Raw genomic sequence first — 15,866 nt, 5'->3', positions numbered from 1 at the left:
ATCAGCCCAAAAGGCCAGGATGTGGCGGCGTGGAGCAGCAGAAGCTATTAGCCCCTCTCGGTCACCAAAAAAAACCCTAACCAGTCGTGTCTCTTGCCCCAGCCGTTGCCCCCCGCCGTCGCGCCGCGGCAGCTGTGCCGCGCACCTCGCCCTTGCAATAGCTACGCCCCTGCCATGGCGGATTCAACCCCATCTCCTGTCGCCTCAGCCCGCGCCGCCATCTCTCCTGCTCTCCCCAGCCTCTCCGACTCGGAGCTCTTCTTCGGGCAGCGGAGGACAACACAGAGTCATGGATTCGTGACCCACTAACTCCCCGCCCAGTAGATTCGTCGAGGAGGATGCTCGCCATGACCCCATCCCGATGCTCGCCGTGGTCGCGGCCCCACCTCAGCGCTCGGCGGCGGCGCCTCAGCGCTTGGAGGCGAACCCCCCCGTCTATCAGTGGCGGCTCCATCCCCGTCGATCATAAATCCTATATCTCTTTTCTAACAGCAAACAGGGCCCAAAATTACGGCGTGAAAATCGCGTGCAGCCGATCGTACGGGGGTTCTAGGCTCGAATGATTTCAGCGTAAAACGTGATCTAAAACAGCGTAAATGAGTATGAAATTTAGTGTAAAACACGCGCACAATCTCACTTCACAATCGACTTCCCATGGTCACGGGATGGAGCCGCCACTGATAGACGGGAGGGTTCGCCGCCAAGCGCTGAGGCGCTGCCGCCGAGCGCTGAGGTGGGGCCGCAGCCACGACGAGCATCGGGATGGGGTCATGGCGAGCATCCTCCTCGACGAATCTACTGGGCGGGGAAGTTAATGGGTCACGAATCCATGACTCTGTGTTGTCCTCCGCTGCCCGAAGAAGAGCTCCGAGTCGGAGAGGCTGGGGAGAGCAGGAGAGATGGCGGCGCGGGCTGAGGCGACAGGAGATGGGGTGAATCCGCCATGGCAGGGGCGTAGCTATTGCAAGGGCGAGGTGCGCGGCACAGCTGCCGCGGCGCGACGGCGGGGGCAACGGCTGGGGCAAGAGACACGACTGGTTAGGGTTTTTTTGGTGACCGAGAGGGGCTAATAGCTTCTGCTGCTCCACGCCGCCACGTCCTGGCCTTTTGGGCTGATTCCTGCTGGGTCGTGGCATGCCAAACCCCGGTCTGGCTAGACTGTCTTCGTCATTGACCAGAAGCAACGTTAGATCAGGGCTCCCAGGCTCTAAATACATAAACTATATATATAGTTATAGTATTTAGAACCCTGGGCTCTGTATAACTATTGGAAGCCCCGACCACCCACCGACCAGGTGCGCAGACCACACCATACCCTTTTTGGCTTATTATACCTAACTTCTTACGACAAAGTATAATACGAGTTATGCTGATGTGTGTAACAATCTATGCAAATCTATGGGCCATCGCGTAGATTTCGTCCCGCATATTACGTGCATAGGGCCCACGATCCCACCCACGCGCTCGCAGTTATCCAGTCCCACGCCGCCACTATAAAAACACCCCACGCCGCCAGGGATTAGGTTTTAGCGGCGGGCGGTGGTTCCCTCAAGCGTGCGAGCGTCAGTGATCCTAGGGCCAGCAGCGGTGCCGCCCCGAGGCAGGCGACCTACGGCGGCGCTCCACCAGGAACGAGCGACAGCGACGCTCCCGAGGTGGGCGCGCAAGCAGCGACGGCGTTCTCGAAGCGGACGGACGGCGGCAGCGCACCCTAGGCCCGATGGCAACGACGTTTGTCCCGTTCGTCTCTGCGATGGCCACCACCGCTGCCGCTCCAACGTCTGTGGCGTCGTCCCCTGCGCCAAAGGCCAACAACAGCAGGAAGGCGGTGGTGCCTAGGATGACTGGGTACAAGCGCCCAAGCGCGTCAAGGAGTCGGCGGTGCTCAGGGATATCCTCGTCGTCATCATGTCATCGGAGAACGTGCCCACCCGCATCATCCCGCTGCTGGAGGAGTTTGACCCTCGCCTCGCCGTAATTTAGGCCCTATTCGTCGTTACGAAATAAATTGATGATGTACGCTAAAATTTGTACCCATTATACGTTGTTTTGGTTCACGTTTTACGCTGAAATTTGACCGAGCCAGAATCCGTGCACGATCGAACGTGCGCAATTTTCACGCCGTAATTTTTTGGGCCCCATTCGCTGTTACGAAACAGGTCTATAATTTACGTAAATTTCGTATTCATTTACGCTATTTCGGTTCACGTTTTATGATTAAATCCACACAAGCCATAACCCTAGCACGATCGGCTGCACACGATTTTCACGCCGTAATTTTGGGCCCCGTTTGCTGTTACAAAACAGAGTATAGGATTTACGCTAAATTTTGTATTCATTTACGCTGTTTTAGCTCACGTTTTACGCTGGAATCCGCCCGAGCCAGAACCCGCGCACGATCGGCTGCACGCAATTTTCACGCCGTAATTTGGACTCCGTTTGCTGTTACAAAAACAGATATAGAATTTACGCTAAATTTCGTACTCATTTACGCTGTTTTAGCTCACGGTTTACGCTGGAATCGGACCGAGCCAGGACCCACGCATGATTGGCTGCATGCGATTTTCACGCCGTAATTTTAGGCCCCGTTTGCTGTTACAAAACAGATATAAGATTTACGCTAAATTTTGTACTCATTTACACTGTTTTAGCTCACGGTTTACGCTAGAATCGGACCGAGCCAGGACCCGCGCACGATCGGCTGCACGTGATTTTCACGCCGTAATTTTAGGCCCCGTTTGCTGTTACAAAACAGATATAGGATTTACGTTATTTTAGCTCATGGTTTACGCTGGAATCCGCCCGAGCCAGAACCAGAACCACATATTGCATGATTTATGATGTCAAGTACATGTCATTATGCAGTCGTAAATGTTGTCCATAGTGTCATATTCGTTCCACGTGATTCGGGCGTCAAAAGAATCCTTTATACATGGTTTACACACACACACACACATATATATATATATATATATATATACGGCGGCACTAAAATGCACCTGGGTGCATTCTCTATATTGAATGCACCCAGGGTGCAATAACACACCGAGCACGTCTCCCCATAAGAGCACGCCCTCAGCCCTCCTGTACGCGTGCCTCCCTGCCCCCCGCCGCGAGTATCCTCTAATTGCAGACTTAAATCTCTGTTTTTACTCCTTGATTACCATTGCATGCTGTGTTGTTACTCCAGTTGCAACGTTTGTTGCTTGTTGATTGCAACTATGGGTATCCGCTAATTGCAAACTCATGATTGCGTGTTGTTCTGCAGGATGCAAACATACTTGATGTGTTTGTCTCCAGGGTGCGGCAAACATTTGATACAAGGGAAGAAGCCTACCTCTTTTACCTTGACTATGCAAAGTTGGCTGGTTTTAGTGTCAGGACAAAGAGGTGTAATTGCAACTGCTGGTGTGGTGTGATTGCAACCCCGCATTAGGTGTGATTGCAACTGCTGTATAATTCTACCCAAATATCTGTTAAAAAATGTAAACAAAATGATTGCAACTGCTGGTGTGTTGTAATTGCAACTACTGGTGTGGTGTGGATGCAACTGCTGAGTTGCTCTGATGTGATTGCAAGTACTGAATAACTCTGGAAATTTTGTTAAAAATATGATTGCAACTTCTGGTCTGGTGTAATTGCAACTGCTGGTCTGGTGTGATTGCAACTTCTATATAACTAGATGCAACTGCTGGTCTGGTTCGAAAATTGTAGCATTCTGTCGGGAGCGTGCGGGAGGGACGAAGATGAAGCGTCGGTTCGGCCTGGGTGGGGCGGTTGGCTCGGACCAGGTGCTCCTGGCGCGTAGGTTCGACCTGGGTGCATTCTCTATATTGAATGCACCCAGGTGTAATATATAAATACAGTATATATATATGCATTCGTATATTGCCTTACGCTTATCGTCCTAGATTCTTGGCTGTCGACTGCATGGCTGACGCAAGCACGCGGGTATATATATATATATATATATATATATATATATATATATATATATATATATATATAGGGCAGGTATAATGGGAGCCCTGGGCTTCGGATATTAAAGGAAGCCCAGGTCGGTTCCCGGTCTGGCCGATGGAACAGGCGCGCCTATGTTTTAACGTGGGGCTGAGAGGCGGCATGCAGGATAAACGGCGCCGTGACGCGGTTGTTCAAATGGTAAGGGATTTGCGCGGAATTAAAGGGAATATATGCCACATGCAAACGTGATTAGTGGGATACGTGGGCGCGTAAATTATGGATCTTGCATGGTAAGTAATGTGCGGAAGGCAAAAAAACCTGAAGCATAAGATGTTGAAAGATATGGCATAAAACCGAAGCTGTATAATAGATGCATAAACATTATATACCGATTGGCGTAAAACGTTGTGTCATTGTGCGTAAATTTTATATTATGAATTTTAGTTTGACAAAGATGTCGCCATAATATCGGGACGGTTTCGGAAATAATGGGGAGACCCTGTAAACGTGGATGCGGTTACTTTTATAGTATCCAAGATTTACTTTCATTCGGGAAAAAGACCACTAAGCCTGCATAACTAATCGGAGTTGGAGATGGCCGGCTCTGGAGGGTCGCCGGCGATGGAAGGAGATGGCGTTCGTCTTGATCCAGAGACAGAGGGAGGAGTTGGTGGTAACTTACTGGTGACACCACCGCCTGCTCTAATGGGTCCTGCGATCGCCGAGATGAGCATAGAGGAAGAAGGAGAACAAAGGGTTCGACCTCCTATGACCAATATTAGCTCCAGGGAGATGGATTCGCCACAGATACTGCGTTCACATGTAAGTCCAGTCGCTGTATTTGATTATCGATTGATTATATTGTTGTGAACATATTCAATGGTACAAACAACAATGACAATGAAATAGCAGGCAAAAAACATTGATCCAACTATAGTGCCAACGGTAGGGATGACTTTCAAGGATGTTGATGATGCATATAAATTCTATAAAAGGTATGCATATGAAGTTGGATTTCCCCTGAAGAAATACAGAGAGAAGACATTCAGTAAGTGGATAAATTGTTCACGTGAAGGTAAAAGTGCAGCAAAATCAAATGATACACCTAGGATGAGGAATAGATCATCGGGGCGTACACAATGCAAAGCTGGAATAAAATTAAAAAAATATATGATGATGAAAACAAAATGGTTGTAGCTACAAAAATTGAACTGGTAAACTTGGAGCATAACCATGAGTTCATAACTGACGAAGCAGAGAAACAACATTTACGTTGCAACAAAATTAGGGATGCTGAGTACATAAATTTTGTGGATGCAATGCATGATAGCCGAGTGCCGCAGCATTGCATAGTTGATTTCATATCAGAAATGCATGATGGGCCGGAGAACGTACCGGTAACTGCTCAAGATCTGAAAAATATGTAAGCAATATTTTTTTGTTAAATGTGTGTATATCAATAGCCAGGAATTATACTATAGTACATGTGTGTGTAACAATTTTTTGTTTAAACAAATGTAGGAGGGCAGCCAGGAGAAGAGAAAATTGCTCAAATGATGTAGCCAAACTTTTGGCTTTCTTTAGAGAATGCAAACAACAGAATCCACAATTTTTTGTGATTTCCAGCTAGACGATGATGGGAAAATAGTTAGTATTTTTTGGTCACACGCAAGCATGCAGGGGGAATACGCAGATTATGGTGATGCTGTGACATTTGATACAACACAGAAGACAAATATATATGATAAACCACTGGGCATGTTTGTTGGAGCTAACAGCCATCTGCAGTGTACAGTGTTTGGATTTGTTTTGTTGGGAGATGAAACAGTACAAACTTTTGAATGGGCTTTCAATTCATTCAAAACATGTATGGGAAGCGAGGGTCCAAGAGTTATGCTTACAGGTATGTGATATATAAATTTGTTAAGCATAACAATGAATTGATTTATTGTGATAATAACTGAATAATCTGTGAACAATTACAGATCAAGATCCTGCAATGCCAATTGCTCTGAGAACTGTATTTCCAAAAACAGTTCACAGACTGTGCTTATGGCATGTACAGAACAGATTTATGCCATTCCTGAATGAGATATATGCCAGGTTTGCTGTTAAGGATTTTAAAACAACATTCCAGTCTATTATACATCATCCATTAACTCCTCATGAGTTTGAATGTGCCTGGGAAATGATGCTAGAGGAGTTCAATCTTCATGAAGATATAACTCTACGCAAATTATATGAAATAAGAAAAGAATGGATACCTGCATTTTTTAAAAATGACTTCTGTGGGGTGATGGTATCTACACAACGAAGTGAGAGCATGAACAGATTAGTGAAGCAATCACATGTAGATGCGAACACCCCACTGCATGAGTTCGCTAAACAAATGATGAAAATGTTGCACAGCAGGAAAATGAAAGAATCAAAGGAGGCATTGGTGAGCAAGGTATGTCGTGCTTGTTAACAATAACGGTTTGCATATAATTATGTAAATAATTTGTTTAATTATGATAATAATGTGTTATAGGCACAAAGGACAACAAATACATTATATAGGTTCGAAGTGAGAGTCTCTAGAGCATACACCAGAGCTGTTATGAATAGATTCGAGGAATCAATGAAATACGCCACTGCATACAAAATATTAAAGGACCCAGACGGATGTGATAATGAATGGATCGTACAACATACAAAACGGTCTAATAAAATTGTGTGGGGACAACATCAATTCAAGATATCAGCAGACATAGAAGCTGGGGAGTATACATGCGAGTGCAAACAGTGGGAACATACATGTTTGTACGTATTATGTTGGTTAGCATAAAAAAAAATTGCATACTAGAGAATTTGATGATTGTAGTACAATTAATGTATATTTTTGAAATAATGGTTCGTTTTCATGTTTTCAGGTCTATTGTGTGTTCATCTTTTAAGAGCCTTCATGCATCTTCAAATTGAAAAGATACCTTCAAAGTATATATTGCAAAGGTACACTGTCTCATCAAGAAAAGATGTTCCGTTTGAAAGAATTGATAAGAGCTTCAGGGGGAAGGATGGAGTTACTAAATCATACAGACAGAAAATGTTGTTAACGAAAACTATGAAAGTAGTTCGTCAGGCGTGTATGTCAAAAGCAGGGTACGATAAGGCGATTGATGTGTTGGATGAGCTCGATGTCGTTCTAAGCCGATTGGAGCCAGATATTGGATGCAATGAGTCAACAGATGTTAGTGATAATGAGGAAGACAAGGTAATAATATTGCAGATGTTTTAGTGTTATACTATTTGTAACATAAATTATGCATAAGTAACATGTTATTTTGTACCAGGAAGAAGAGTTGAATAAAATTAATGCTAGCGATGGGATGGAAGATGACAATACAATTACATGTCATAATAAGGTATGTAAAAGATATATATATAAGATTGCATGAAGTATTGTATATAATGAATATATAATATCAATGTAATAAGCAAATAATATTTTGTAGGATTCGCATAACACCAGGACTGGATGTGAACATGCATTAACAATAATAACAACTGGTAACCAGGTACATATTAAAATAATATTGTTTATTTGTCTAAAATGAAAATATAATTTTATGCTGCATGTAAATGCTGATGTATTTGGGTTGGGCTTTAAAGGAGAACAACATGAGATTTTCACATGAGGTTGGTGATACAAGTTCTCCGTGTCACGTAGCACATGAACAAATGGAAAATATTGCTGCATCGTCAGAAGCTAAAAAGGTGAGCATTGATAAATGATTTTACTGATTGGTATAAATATATGTAAATATGCCTATACTAAATAGTAATGTCTATTATTATGCAGAGGTTGGATTTTAATGTGGATGTTATAAATCTGAGTATGCCGGATCGTGCAAGACCAAAGGGACGGACAATCAAAAATTCAGAAGATAGGATTATGAGACTAGGTGCGAAAGGAGAGAAAAAGAAGAATAGGAGATGCCATTTGTGTGGAATAGCAGATGGGCATAACAGCAGAACATGTCTGTCTGTGGAAGAGAACAGGGCAAGGCTAGCAAAACTGTCTAATCGAAAGAGAGGACGGCCAGCCGGATCAAGACTAAACAATAAAACAACTGCTCCACAGTGGAATGAAACATCGACTGCAAAAAAACATCGTATTGATGAAGAAGTGGAAAATGAAGAAGCCGATGAGCATATGGATTTGGGCGAATAATTTGTAGTGTGACTAACGAGTGGTCGATTTAGAAGAAACTTGTAATATCACAATGACTTATGCTTTATTTTGTTCAAAATTCAGTAGTTTGCATGAAAGGGTTATATAATGCGTAGATATAAAACTATAAAATGCTGCGTAAATATAGACAATTACACAAATTATGTAACTGAATATGCACAACAAATTGGCATTGAACGTTTAGCAATCGGAAGGTCTGGACATTAATGTTATATAAAACTGTATACACTTAACAATACTAATCGAATAGGAGTGCATACGTCGGTTTCACACTTCAAATACAACAAACAGGATATAGCATAAATACTTGTTACGATTAGCATAATTAGCGTGAAAAATGTATAAAAGATGAACCTAGTGTATATAAAATAAGGAAGTATATAATATGCATAAAACTTGAATATTGGAACAATATGATAATACAACAAGCCAAACCTTGGAAGCAAAATGATTAACCCAACTCACAAACTGAAGATGAACTAGCATAGAATTTGTTAACAGATAACATAAATAGCCATTCTGGTAACAATTATGTTTGACACACTTCAGATAAAAACTGATGCGAAGTAGCATAGACATTAGCCACATTGAACATAAGTGGCACACAGAGTATCAAACACATTATCAGAGGCCTGACATAAGTGACTTAACAAGTAACATAAACAGTTTTGTTCATCGCACAGGGAAGCATGTTCAGCTATGCTATCTAAGTATTGGCTTTCAAACCGCGGCGTCTCCTTGGAGAATACTTGAAAGGCAGCAGTTCTTCTGGAAGGGGGGCAACCATGTTGTTGCGATGAAAGGTAAGGTAATGCAGAACAAAGGCATGTTGGTCCAATGGTTCATCCTGAAATAGCCATAATATCAATTTAATGGTAGAATAAAATCTGAAGGAGTAATATATGCAAGATTAGAAAACTAATTTAGTGACATACCGGGGTATAAAATTCTGATAAGTCACCATCATCAAAATCGTAGTAGCGGAGGAAGTTTGCGACAAAGAAACCACAATCATTTGACCCTGGTGTCATGGTTGGACAATTGGGTAGAAGCCCAATCTTGTAGTTGCCAAACTTTGGTACAGTTGACTCAGGTCGAGCTTCATGTAAGGCAATGCTAAGTCTTCTCATTATTAGTCTGGACCAAGGTATCTTCGTTCCATTTATCATCAATTGATCATTATGGATATGTTTCCATGTAGTGCCTCCAAGCAATGTACCGTAAGGGTTTGAATCTAAGATGTCTATTCGACGTCGTTCAAAATTGATTGCATAAAGGGTCCAGTGGCCTCGGCGTAGCATAGGAACCAGGATCTGTTAAATATATATGTAAAATTATGAATGATTTATACTATGAATATGAAAAATTAAAACTAATACAACATATAACTAGTAACCAAAAGTACACTCTAACATTTGTACAAATGAAATGGATTAGAACGCACCAATTTAATCTGGTTAAGAACATCATCTGAAGGTAGGGTCGGTTCAAGATGTTCTTTAAGAAGAGATGTTGTGAAGGGCTGTGGATTTGAACTGTGTTGTTCAAACTCCTCAATATTCAAAATGGTCTGGACAAAGAAAATAACTTGATTGGTATTATATATTTATAAAGTAAGTGTTGCAATAAGATACAAAGTTGTGGAGAAACAATTACCCCAACGTTGACGTTCAGTATTAGAGTGTTGATTACAGAATCTGGATTGTATAATACATCATCCTGACGAATACAGTCGATAAATCCCTGCATGAAAGTATTCTCAAGACATTTGTTGGGACCAAACGACTGTACAACATCAAGGACAGACCCTCCAAATCCTCCAAAATTAATGATAGACCTGGGGAAAAAACTTTAATTTAAATCCTTCTAATTATACTTAATTGGAATTTGAATAACGAATACATACATGCTCGGATCTAGTTTTCCTGACAAAATAAACTTAAGCAGGTTGCGAGCACAGTCTTCACGTGACACGTGTGGATGTTCAGCGACTGCAACTTTACAGGAACTATCCTTTGCAACCAGGTCAGTAGTTGCCTAATATATGAATAAATGTTAGTAAACAATTGCATAAATATGTATGTCTTATTGTATCAATAGGAAAACGATGAAAATTACAACATGTATTACATCTGTCAATGGGGTTTTATCGAACAGAGGTGCACCAGATACAGGAGTATCACGTGTAACAGATTTTTGTCCTTCCTGTAACCAATAAATTTATTAATATAAACGTAATGAAACATAGGGAAAAATTAATATTAGCATAATATGATGAAGGTGTAAATACTTACACTATTTATATTTGGTGTTAACTCATTATCATCATGCTTGTCTGTTGTGGGAGCCTGGGAAGTTAAAAAAAAATAAAGCATGCATATATATTAATGTTACTTGCATACATTGTAAATGAAATAATGATAATAATGATATAAGGAAGTCAAACATTAGATTTTGGAGTCTTGTCAAAAATAGGATCATCCATAGCTTCAGCTTTTTTGCAGACGTTCCCACTGACAATCTATAATGGAAACAACAGAGAGTTGAATAAACGGTAACTTGTATGCAGAATAGAATATATGCATAGTATATATAGTTTGTATGAGAAAACTTACATCATCTGATACTTTGATATGATCAGTATGAACATGGCTTTCCTGATCATGTTGTTGTTTATCAGGTGTTGGAACAGTTGGTGTGGATACTGGATCATTTGTTGGAGGCATTGAGGGAGTGGGGGGGTTATCTACATTTGGAACATATAGTAATATATTAGATGTTACTGAATATAACAGCATTATAAATGTATCGTTATAAAAAAATGGTTTAAAATACTAATTTGCAAACTCCATCAGTATACTATCAGGATGCATAAATAAAATACAGTTTTCATAAATGAAATACACTAGAAAAATATGTTGCTGCTTGTATGAGTATAAATTAATATATATATTAGTTTCTGGACATAATTCGTGAAGTTGATTAGTTTAAAAAAAATAAACATAAGTACTAAAACCTTCTGGTTGTGAATCACGCTGCGTTGCAGCTCTCAAAACTTCATCGATCATTTCACCAAATGTTTCAGAGAGTTCAATCTGCTTCGAAACAATCATCTGATGGCTCAGCTGTAGGGAATCACAGTATTTATCCACCTCTTTGTCATGAGCATCAAACAATGATTGAAACATTGGACGCTGCTGGGAGGGCAAACATTGCAACTTGTTGCCAATCAAATTCTTGATACGTGGCACATATATGTTGAAAACGGCAGAAGCAGGCCGTTCTGGAGCAATGACGTAACACGTTTCTGAACGGCTACGAAACTGTATAAAATCAAATAGAACAGTTACCAGTAATAATTTTTTAACATCTGGATAACAGAACAAAAAATTGTTTGTGTCTAACCTCTGCATATCCGAATGGTTCACCAGTTTTATGGGGGGGGGCGTCTGTCACCCCGAGCCAACTCTCTTATGGTCTCATTATCAAAAAAACTTAATGCGTGGAGTACCATATTTGTTATCCGGAGCAGCAGGGTGATGTAGGTGATCAAGATAGTAAATCTGAAAAAAAGGAATGCACAAATATATAAAATTAGTACATAACAAATATTTGGATACCATATATATGCACAGTAAACAAGAGAAAATTACTTACTAAAACAATGAGTGAGCATCCATATATTGTTGCTGTGATGTTTGTTTTGTTCCTTTTATGCCAACGTGCAGCAGCATCACACAAATCCGTGTAAACTAGTTGACACCAGTCAATATCAGCCATTCGGGCCATGTTTGAAGTCATGAGTACCTCATTGTTTGTAATGCCCCAAGAAGCAGAAGGAAACAGAAGTCGATTGAATAGAATGAGAAAAAAAACATCTAATTGATAGCTCATCATCGTTGCCAAGCACTATCTTTTCTTGAAGCTTGACAACATCAAATTCTTCTTTACAGACATTGAGATGACGTCTCAGATTAGCAGCAGCATCGATTTCACCGTACCAATCAGTAAACTCTCTACCTCCTCCGGCACATGGCAACCCCAAAATCAGATGAACCGTATCTTTCGTTATCTTAAGTTCTTTGCCAGCCCCTGGGCGTATGGTCATGTCATTTGGATCTAATTTGTCCATCAACCACCTGATAAGTGATCTGCTCTCCAATGCATCAGTTCGCAAATCAAATATGCTAGAGAATCCCAACCTAGCGACGGCATCACGCTGCCGATCGCTCATTATCCATGATGATACAATAACATCAAAGGGAATGCATCGGATATTCAATTTCTGTAAGCATAAATGAATATGCATTAATACAGAAAGTATATATATAGGTAGAACTAATGATACTATATTTATTACAGGCTTGTAAATAACTAGTCTACAACACTAAAAAAAGTAAACACCATATTTGTTCATAATAATATACATAAATGTAAAGTGGAGGAAAATTCAAAATTGAATGGGCACCATGATTAACACATGAATAAACATAAAATATATAAATATTACCTGTGATTTGACAGGAGACTTCTTTTTAGGAGAGATTTTTTTTGCAATGATATTATACTTTGGGCTTCTTTTCACGGTCGGAACTTGAGGAGAAGGTACTTTTAACTTCTTTGAGCTGATTTGGTCTGGAGGAGAAGGTGATGCAGATCTGAATTGACGCTTTAACGATGGAGCATCCATGAAGTCGTCGTCAGAGAGAGCGGCTGGAGCAGGAGGTTTTCTTTTTAAACGACAAGCTAAAGCCTTTCTGCGAACACGATGGATTGGAGCTGGCTGCGGATCATTCTGTTCCTGATTTTGAGGAATATCATCTTGGTGAGCTGAGCTGCTGGATCTTGTACGTCTGGAAATGTCAATTGAAAAAACCTCCTGACTGGATTCAATAGTTAATCTTTTTGGATTACTGGGCGGGCGATCAACAGACTTCATGACTAAATACTGAATAAATCTATATAAAAAGGAAGTTGTTTTTAAATACTTTGATTTATGCAAGAATATATGCCAGAAAAGAAGTAATTTTTTACTATAACTATCTGAAATGCATACTATATAATGCTAAATGGAATTACCTTTTACATTTATGCGAGATCATTTAATGAACAATTGTTATATACAAGCATAAAGATTGATTTAGTATTTCATATAATTGTAAATGGATCAGGCTAAAATAAGAGCCTTTATGCATCAACTAACTATACAACATATTTTAATAACTGGTTCGTAGTAATAAAAACATTTAGCTCAAATAACATGAATATTTTAATAACATTTGCTTAAATAACAGTATCTGTATGTAATTATATATAATGAACAGGAGTGTAAACTAATTATTATGCAAGTAAATAGAACAATTCAAATATGCTTAATATATGTTCACAAACTTGTGTAAGAATGAGCATACACTTTACTGCCAATATGCATATATATCAAATGCAATGGGTATATTTTATATATAATAAAACAGATGTGTACACAAAATGATTTAATTGAATGGGCATAAAAAGTAATGAGGATATGCATATAAATGTTATACAATAAGCATATTAGATAATTAAATGGGTGTAAAAACAGATCGTTAGAGTAAATGTGCATAAAGAATACTGACTATATGCATGTATAATAAAACAAATGTTTAAACAAATGACTCAAGTGAATGTGCATAAACAGTACTGAGGATATGCATATATATCAAATACAAATAAGCATAATTGATAATAAAATATATGTGAAAACAAATCATTAAAGTAAATGTGCATAAAGAGTACTGACTATATGCATATATAATAAACCAAATATGTAAACAAATGACTCAGGTGAATGTGCATAAACAGATCTGAAGATATGCATATATATTACATACAAACAGCATATATATGTTACTTGGGTTGAATAAAAATACTATTTGCTAACTAATCAGTATATACCTAATCCACAGCCTTTGCCTAAATACAGAATGTCGGGCGATAGTAGGAATACAGAATAAATACACATACCCTAATAACGGGGCTCCTAAACAAAAAACATATGCAATGCGCGATGCAATGACCCGATTATAGTGATGTATAAGCGGATACAAATCACACATTTAGCTGGATAATAAGGGTTACCATCAAATCCACTTCAAATCGACCGATAGGGCTCAAAAAAATCGACGGCAAACTCGGGGTATTTCAATGTTGGATTACCTGGAACTTCTTGAATCGGCTCCAATGCTGGGAGATTGAAGGATGTAAAGGAGTAATGGAATGGCGCTGGATTGGAGCGGCGCTGGATTGGCGCTGAAATCGCCTGGGAGTCGCCTCTGCGCGGCTGGGGTTTTCTTCGACTGTGCGCCTGTGTTTATCTCCGTTGAATGCGCGATACGGTTTTAGAAACAGGAAACGTGGGAGAGGTGGCTGGTTGACGGGGGTAACGGCGCCGTGACTATACCCAGTTGACTCGGTGCGGTTCAACCAAAATGCCCATGTTGACTAGCCTGGGCTTCCTTTATTATTGGAAGCCCAGGGCTCTTAATATATAAACTATATATATATATATATATATATATATATATATATATATAATTAAGAGCCCTAGGCTCGATATAACTGTGGAGAGCCCCGACCATCAACACCAACAAATCCGTTTAAGTCCATGTCCGTTCACTATTTATACAAGCGAACCAATTTTGCGTAAACAGAAAACCAATTTAGTGTAAACAGAGCAACACCCCCGAACCACGTTCCAGAAAAATCGGGTTAGGCCCACTTTCCACGCGGTCAACCACCACTGCCATAGTCAAAACATGTTTACGCTATTTCCATCAAATGTTTATGCAACAATATCGATTTAGCGTAAATGCCTCATCCGAACCCACGTTCCAGAAATACCGGCTTAGGCCCACTATCCATGCGGTCAAACACTTTTATACCCTAACTCCCCGCGCGGTCAACCTTCCTGGCTGACTCGACGCGATTCTTCAGGCGTCGCCAGGGCGATTCGTCGTTCCTCCGCCCCCGCACGCCCTCAACCCTAATCGGCGCCGTCGTTGACAGTGTTGTCGAGCCGCTCGCCGCTGACAATCCTCCGCCCCCGCGTCACATTGGTCTTCTACACGCCCGCCGATGGTCATCCGACTTTCCATGGTGCTCGAGTTCCTCTGTAAATTTTATGCCCTACACTGCTACTTCCCAATCTCCCCATTCATCTCCATTTTCTTATGCATCGTGCGCCGTATTTGTGAGGCGTTAATCACTACGCCGTATTCCAGGTGCCCAACTCCATCACCGTCGACTAGGTTGTTGCGTTTGAACCTCTGACGGATTTTTTGGCCGTCGATGACAAAGAAATCACAGGTGATCTACTTACGCTAAATTGGTTTTCTGTTTACTGCATAAATGTTTATTTTTGTTTGTCGGGATATGAATGTTTAGTCAGGCGCAGTGGTAAAATTAACTGCATGCCCAAAAACATCAACAGTATAGGCTTCCTCATTAGAAAACCATTTATGTCTTGGTTCCCGATTAAATTTTGTTTCGACATCATCCATGTTTTTAGAGCAAAATGTCAAGCTCTCGTCCGCATTATATGCCTCAGCGATGGAGCCTTTCGGTCGTGCCCTGTTCCTCACATAGCGCTTCAAAGTATACAATCGCCTTTCAATTGGGTACATCTAAACAT

Source organism: Zea mays, chromosome 10 (assembly GCF_902167145.1).
Source record: "Zea mays cultivar B73 chromosome 10, Zm-B73-REFERENCE-NAM-5.0, whole genome shotgun sequence".
Classification (NCBI taxonomy): domain Eukaryota; kingdom Viridiplantae; phylum Streptophyta; class Magnoliopsida; order Poales; family Poaceae; genus Zea; species Zea mays.
The sequence above is the reverse complement of the archived record's forward strand: the minus strand, read 5'-3'. Positions refer to the sequence as shown.